This window comes from Aegilops tauschii, chromosome 7 (assembly GCF_002575655.3).
Source record: "Aegilops tauschii subsp. strangulata cultivar AL8/78 chromosome 7, Aet v6.0, whole genome shotgun sequence".
Lineage (NCBI taxonomy): Eukaryota > Viridiplantae > Streptophyta > Magnoliopsida > Poales > Poaceae > Aegilops > Aegilops tauschii.
Window position 1 is genome coordinate 234558000 of NC_053041.3, and position 8328 is coordinate 234566327.

The window sequence follows — 8328 nt, forward strand, 5'->3', positions numbered from 1 at the left end:
GAGGACCAGGGCCTCTATAAATAGGACTAGCCACCACCATAGCAAGGAGGGATGAACCTTGGATCGGATCCATTCCATCCTCACACACACCAGCTCACTGAGCTCTAGAACACCTCTCCTCAGGAGGCTGTTCTTCCCTTGAACTTGTTCATCCTCAGCCTACAAGGCAATCCACCACACCACACTGGAGTAGGGTATTACACCACATCGGTGGCCCGAACCAGTATAAACTCTTGTCTCTCTTGTTCCTTGGGTTCGGCGAGCTAGGCCTTGAGATCGCGGTGAGTGTGTGAGCTTAGGGGAGAGAGATATTCGTGCGCACCCCAGACTTCGAACCTTAAGGGTTTTGCCGGAACCCGTGATCCGACAGTTGGCGTGCCAGGTAGGGGTGCGCTGAAGCTTTTCTTCCGTCGATCCACGCTCCACTGCTCCACCGCGTCCATGGCCGACGCACGTCGAGCACGAGCTGAGCGCCGGGCCGCCCTTGCTGCCCGGGTCGCCCAGACGGCTCCTGTCGGCGGGCCTCCCCATTGTTCTCCATCACCCGCCGCCAACGCCGCCACCGGCCCGGCGGGAAACAAGCAGCAAGCATCATTTCTGCACCCCTCTGTGCGGTGGGACGGCCGCACCGCCACCCCGTCACGGACTCCGGCCGGCTCATCGTCCCATGCTCGTGTCGCGCCCACGGACGCGCAGGCCGCCCTGCTCATGGCACGCGAGCTCCTGCGCTATCGCCCGGTCGGCGACCTCTACGAGGATTGGCTGGACCGCATCGCCGAGCTCGTCAGCGCCGCTGGGGGCTCCCCTGTACCATCTCTCTCTTTGCCTCGCCCTCCTCCAGTTGCGGGTGATGTAGCTCACGAAGCGCCTCCGCCACCCCCGCACCAAGACGACGCCATGGCACCAAGACGCACGGCCCCTCGGCGCGACCCGCCCCGCCGGGCGCCCGCGCGCGAAGAGGGAAGCTGCCAAGAAGTTCCCCAACCGCAAGAAAACGCTCATGCGCTCCCAGCGCCACCACGTCAAGACCGCGTGCCGCCTGCGGTGGCGGTGAGCGGGTATCAAGATCAAGCTCCGCCTCTGCAAAGGGCCCCGGTGGCCACAACAGGCTACCGTGCCTTCACTCCAGAGCTGTGTAGTGTCGTCTGGCCAGGCAAGTTCAAGCTGGACCTGCCTCCGTGCTACGACGGCACCCCCGACCCTGCGGAGTTCTTGCAGCTCTACGAGTTGAGCATTGAGGCGGCCAACAGCGACGAGAAAGTCATGGCGAACTGGTTTCCCATGGCTCTCAAGGATGGTGCTCGCTCGTGGCTCCTGAGATTGCCCCCGGGGTCAATCTCCTCCTGGGTGAGATGCGCGACCGCTTTGTCGCCAACTTCCAGGGCACTCGCGACCGCCCTCCGGCCGTGGGCGACCTACGCCGCATCAAGCAGCAGCCCGGAGAGACCCTGCAGAAGTACATTCAACGCTTCAATAGCATCCGCCTCAAGATCCCCAAGGTGACGGATGAGGCCATCATCTCGGCGTTTTCTGATGGCATCCACGATGTCAAGATGAAGGAGGAGCTCACCATCCACGAGGAGCTGTGCACGGCTCTGGAGATGTTCAACATGATGACCAAGTGTGCAAGAGCTGAGGAGAGGCGCCTCTCCCTCCTCGAGCTCCCTGCTGCCGACCTAGAAGAGAAGAAAGCCAAGGCCAAAGATGTGAAACGCAAGGGAGTAGCCGTGCTCGCAGCGGAGCCGGACATGAAGCGCGGCCGGGACCACCCGGAGTCGTCCAAGAGCAGCCGTCCGCTCTGCGCCTTCCACAACGTACACAGCCACAACGACTGTCAAGAGCTCAAGGCCATCTGAGATGGACGCTTCGGTCGACGCCTTGAGTGCAACGGCCGGGGCTATGGCCGAGGAGGAGGACGAGGAGGAGGACGCTGGGAAGACCGCGGCCCCCGCCAGGAGTGGTGCGGCCGACCTCGTGAGGACCGCTGGCAGGACCAGCCTCGTGAGGGCGCCTGGAGGGACCAGCCACGCGAGGACCTCCCTCAGGGCAATGCGGGTCTCCCTTCGCTGCTGCCACCGCCAAGAAGGAATGACGACCACCATCAGGATGAGGGGGCTGGGGGCTTCCAGGAACCGCATGCTATCGCCTGCATCTTGGGCGGAGGTCAGGCCCCAACGTCCCAGTGCATCTTCAAGCAGTTTGCTCGTGAGGTGAACGCGGCTCTTCCCAGGCTCGGGGCCACGCGCCCACTCAGGTGGTCCAAATGCGCCATCACCTTCAGCTCGTCGGACCAGCTCAAGTGCGTGGCGACTGCCGGCGCCCTTCCGATGCTTTGCTCGCCCGTCATCAGCAACGTCCAAGTCACCGACGGCGGCGCAAGGCTCATTGTCCTGTCCGTCGAGACATTTGATAGCCTCCAAGTGCCATACGATCAGTTGCAGCCTACCAAGCCCTTCTCAGGAGTGACCGACGGCTCCACCACCCCGACAGGGCAGGTCCGCCTCCCTGTCACCTTCGGCCAGCGTGACAACTACCGCACCGAGCTCATCGACTTCGACGTCGCCCACATCCACCTGCCGTACAATGCCATCCTTGGGTATCCAACATTGGCCAAGTTCATGGCGGTGACCTACCATGGCTACAACGTCCTCAAGATGCCAGGAAGCGGCGGAGTCATCATGGTCCCCTGCGAAGAAAGAGATGCGGTGTGCTTCCTGGAGCGCGCCCTCCAAGCCGCAGCAATCGAAGACCCCGACAACGAAGGCACCTTGTACCCTCCTGAGGCCATCCCCAAGAAGAAGAAGCAGCTACTCTGCACAAGGCCTCAGGAGAGCGGTGTCTCCAGCGGCACAACCTCAGGATCAGCGCCCGCAGCTGGGGCGCCTCCCTCCCTCGCATAGGAAGGCGAGCTGGGCGCCCTCCTCGGGCAGGGCTCGGGGGCTCTCTTCTGGAGGGCCTCAGACCTAGCCAACATCACGAGGGAGGCGCTCGGGCACCACATGGAGGCGTGCTTCGCTGCATGTTTCCCTCAAGAGGACACTGGGCGAGGAGCGCCCGGTGCTCAGGAGTTCATCGTCAAGGCGACCCAGGAGCTTCAAGAAGCAAGGACCATGCGCGGCGACCGCCGCCCACCACCCGGCGTAGCTCCCCATCCTGGCGAGGACGGCGGGCTACGCGTCTGAGTCGACATTCCAGGGCTCAATAGGGCCGCATCTCAGGAGCGCTTTTGGCCTTCGCGTGTTGGGCGGTGTGAGGGTCCACCCCACAGCTACGTCCGCATGCCATTTGGCCTGCCGAACGTGGCTGCCGCCTTCCAGCGCCACTTGCGGAGCGTCCTGGCGGCTCAGGAGGCCAGGCATCACGCAGTCTGGGCAGAGATGGCGACGGTCCTCGAGGACCCACCTGAGCCCCCAGAGCCTCCCGAGGCTCAGGGCCCTAGTGGCTCATGAGCAACGACTCCTTCATCGCGCGCCTTCGGCTACCTCAACACTCCTTCGACAACGTTACCAGGTGACATTTTCCAGTTTACTCAACTGGGAGCACCCCTCGGGCTGCACCATTCCCAGGACGCACGGGCCTGTCCCTGCGGCATGTATCTTTTTGCATCTTTAGCTCACTCTGTCGGGGGCGCCCCTCGGGCTGCATCATCCCCAGGCCGCTCGGGTTAGTCCCAGTGGCATGTATCATTCTTGCATCTATCTGAACTAGCTTGTTCCCTCGCATGAGTTACCTATGATTACCACCTGCCTGCCCGGCACTTCGATGCCGTGAATGTCGTACGCCCAAGCAAGCCCGCCCACGACCGCCTCAAGATTAAGGACTGGCACGACGTCTGTGCTCGGGTCCGTCCCTGCAGCGTCGCCAAACCCGAGAGGCTGAGCTCTGGCTCGCGGGCCCGCTCCCGTGTACGTCACCTCCCATGGCCCTTGGTGCCTTGTTCTCGCATGAGCTAATCATGGACGGACAGGCTAGGACGCGCGACCCGGTGCCTCGCCACCACGGGAGCCGCGCGCCGGTCGTCTTTCTTTAGGATTGTTCGCATGAGAAGACTAGGCATGGCGTCTGTGCTCGGGTCCGTCCCTACAGCATTGATAAATCCAATGGCTGAGCTCTGTCTGGCGGGCCGGCCCCGTTCACGTCACCTCCTGGGGTCGTTGGTGTTTAGCCTTCTCATGTGATCGCCTTAGGAGATTCGTTCGGTGCAGGTCGCCTAACCACCTCGCAGGACCGTCACAGACGTCAAGAATCAAGACCAGGTGCAGCCCGCCTTGAGGTAGGGCCTCGTGAGTCCCGCGCTGGCTCACGAGTGCCCAGACACACCTCGTCCAACCCTGTCGTGCAAGCCACGTGTCAGGGCGGGGCTGTACACGCCCCGGGGGCTCCACTCAGTGGGAGCCCTCACCCACACACCAGTGGAAGCACCATGCTCCGCGCTGGCAGTTGACACGGTTGAGGAGTGGCTATGCCCGTGCAAGTGCGGAAGCGCTATGCTCCGCGCTGGTGATAAACAACTGAGGGCGGCCCCAAGGCCGTACCAACCTCAGGGAGCCTCCGGGCTCAGTGTCCAGCCTCGTCGCAAAACTTCCCCTCGGGAGAGTCACGTGAGGGGGCTGGGCACGGGGGCTGCGCTCGGGTCACGCCCAAGCGTACGCCGCCCTGCCAGGTCCCTCGGACCTGGTCGTCACGCGCCCTCCCGAGCGGAGCCAAGGTATGAAGGTCATTTGGGCGTCAAGGGGGACTCCTGAGCATCGTGACTCAGGAGCCTAACTGGCCACGTAGCCCCTCACCCCTTGGTCTCGTCCTAGCGATCCGGACGATCCAACGGCGGCCGAGGTATGCGCGGGGTCGGGCCCCGCCGACGTAGAACACTAGGCCTACTTCCGCATCTCCTTTCTGTAAGCTGTTTGCGTGTCAAGGGGGACTCCTGAGCATCGCGACTCAGGAGCCTAACTGGCCACGTAGCCCCTCACCCCTTGGTCTCGTCCTGGCGATCCGGACGATCCAACGGCGGCTGAGGTATGCGCGGGGTCGGGCCCTGCCGATGCAGAACACCAAGCAAACAGGAAGGAAATCGTGGAATCTCAAACAAATATTACAAAACATACTATTCTTCAAATACCAAACACAAGTTTAAACGCCTCCACGAGGCATGGTGCATGTTGCAAAGGCAAAGCAGGAAAAGGAGCCGCCAGCAAGCCATCTCGTCATCCTTGGACGCCGCCGTCACTTGCAAGGGGTGCCCCTTCGACGGCGACGTTGCCCTCACCTGTGCCGCCCGCCGGAGTTGCAGGTTCAGCAGCACCACCCCTCGAGGGCGCAGGGTCGAAGGCGCGGAACTTCTTCAGCAGGGCCTCCACCCGGTTCTTCACGGCTTTGGCAGTGGCTGCGCAGCGCTCATCATCCACGGGCTCGAGCAGCTCGTCAAGGTCGGCGTCAGGATCACGAAGATGGAGGTGGCTGAAGACGTGCGTCAGTGCAGACGAGGAGAGCGCACGGGCTTCCCCCTCCACCAAGGGGCCGATCCCGTTGACGACGTCCACGAGCGCCGTGACAAGATGAGGGAGCAGCTGGGTGGGGCCCTCGTCGTCTGTTGCCAGCGGCTCCTCCAAGCCCTTCTCATAGAGTGCCCGCAGCACCACGCGGGACTTCTCCTCAAGGGACTTGAAGGCCACGCGGTCCTCAGCCAGGACCTTCGCTTTGGCTTCCAGTTCGACCTTCTCTGCCTTCATCTCCTGCTCCAGCTTCTCCAGCCGGCTGCGCTCCGTGGCCTATGCCCTCGCCAACTGCTCCAGCTCGGCATCGCGACCTCTGACGGCTTCCTCTCGGGCTCTCATCTTCTCCTCCTCCGCCTTGCGGTCTTGAGCCTCGGCCGTGCGCTCGTTGCGCATGACCTCCAGCTCGGCCTCCATCGACTGGTAGCGCCTCTTGGCAGCCTCGGCGTCCTTCAATGCCACCTCACGGGCAGCAGCGGCCTGCTTATCCTTCTCTGAAGCCGCCACGGCCTGGCTCAGCGCTGCCCGGACGGACACATCGGAATGGAGCCAACCAGAGATCAGCTCCAGGCGCCTGGCCACCAGGCGACGGTCGGTGCCTTGAAGATCATCCCGCAGCAGGGTCAGCGCAGAAAGAGCATGCTCCAGGACGTCAGGCGAGGCAGAAGGATCACAAACTGATGGTGAAGCGGGAGAAGGAGGCAGCATCGTCGCCAAGACCTGCAGGTTGATGGTGGTGGAAGAAGAGGCCAGGAGCTCCGGATCCTGCGGGGCCTCGGCCGGTGAGCTGGGGACGAGCGCCTCAGGAGCTGATGAGGCCTTGGGGGTCGCCCTCTCCTGGAGATGCTCCTCTGGGCCTCGCGAGGACGACCGGGCCGGAGAGGTGCGGGCACCGTCGCCGCCTTTCTGCGCCAGAGGAGGTGCGGCCGTGCCAGGCTGCTGGGTCCCCGAGGATGTGGCCGCCCCCTCCTTCTTCTTCTTCGATGACGACATCGGCCTAGTAGCACAAGGAGGAAGCATCAGGAAGCTGCAGCGGAAGCAGGAGCAAGGACAAGCTCAGGACAGGATACTCACTGGTCCTCGCGGCCTGGGGCACTGGCGCGCGGGCCCCAGAAGTCGACGAGGTTGTGGCGGCCCCGGGCGGGGACATGGCTGTAACGCCCACGATGCCCCGCGCCGCCGCCTGAGGGCCGCGCCGCCCGCCGCCGGCGTGCCCCCGTGCCCGCCGCCGTTGCCGCCCGTCGCCGCCGCCGCGGCACCCGTCCCCGCCGCCGCGCGCCCGCCGCCCCCGCCGGCGACCCTCTCCTCCGGCGCCTCCTCTCCGCCCCCTCGCCCCTCGCCTCGCCGGCCCCTGCCTCGCCTCCGGTCGAGCCCGAGCTCGGGAGCTCGATCCAGATCCGTGAGCCCGTTGACTTCTCGCCCCTCTTTATTTTTTCTAAGTCTTGGATAATTATCAGCAAGTGCCTATGTTCGAGATGCGATAACTTTGTGCATGTAGCTCCGATTCGCACGTATAATATGTCAAATTGTTCGTCTCATGATGCTCTTCATTTTGTTCAATTGCACAATTTTCATTAGAGGTCATCTTGATGCCCAAATATTCGTTGGAAGAGGGCTAGTTGCTGTTAATCTCTGGTTCTTATCAGAACTTGGAGATTTGTCATTTTTGTATCATTTATTCTGTGCATCTTATGAGCATGAGCTCTACATGTGTTTTGAAGTATGCCATGCCATATTTCCAGTGGTGTAGTCCATGTATTTTTGTGATCTCTGTGGTGACTAGCACAAGCATGCAAAGTAGGTCCCGTAATATTTCTGGTTTCAGGGACTTGGTGATTTCTCTTAAGTCCTCGTGTGCTATAATTTTGTTGCCATGTAAGCTTGATGCTACAGAGAGATCCATGCATATTTAGGAGATGTTCAGTAAGGATGTTTTGTGGCTATAGTTTTAGTTGATCCATTCCTGCAATTGTTTGTAATTTTAGAGTGCCATAGCATGACTCAATCTTGCTCTACGTTTGCTATAAAATATTTCTGGCAGATTCTTGTCAAGATTTGCAATCTTGCCAAGCTTATTGTAGTTGATCCATACATGCTATGCAATTTTTCTTGCCATGGATAGCTTCATGAACATGCCATCTTGCTGTAGGTATGCTTGGTTTGTCATGAATTGCCCTGTGGTGAGTGCATCAAGCTCACAAAGAGGCCTACATATTAATATTTCTGCCATGCTCTGTTTTCTGCTAAGTCTGAAACCTGATAACGAAACTTGCTATGTTTACATGCTTTCCACCATATCTTCTGGTCCTTTTTGGCTTATGGTCAGTAAGGGACTTTTATCAAGTGCATTTAGTAGAACACTACAATGCCTTGTTTTGCTATGTTAAGTTCCTGTAGCATTTTGATTTCATGCTCTGAACATTGCTACCTGATGATGATTTCTGCCATGTCCAGTTTTTCACTATGTCTGTGAACCTGTAATCTTTTGCACTTTTGCCATGCTTGTTTGAGCTTGATATGTTGTGAACTAGCCGTAACTCAGTGTTTATCTTTTGTCAAGCATCTCCTGTAGATTACTGCCATGTGCTTTGTTGCTATGTTGGGGTGCTGTAGCATTGTTACTTGTTGCATTTTAAGTGCTATCTTGCTGTTTATCGCAGATTAGTGTCATTCTTGTTTTGCTTGTCATTTGCAAACCGTGCATCCGATTCCGGTGATCTTTATATCGATTTCGACCGAAATCATCTCGTCTTTCCAGTGGCATGCTTGGTTTGCCAAGTTACTTCCATGTTCATCATTTTCCTTCCGGAGCACGCATACGCATCGCATATCATAT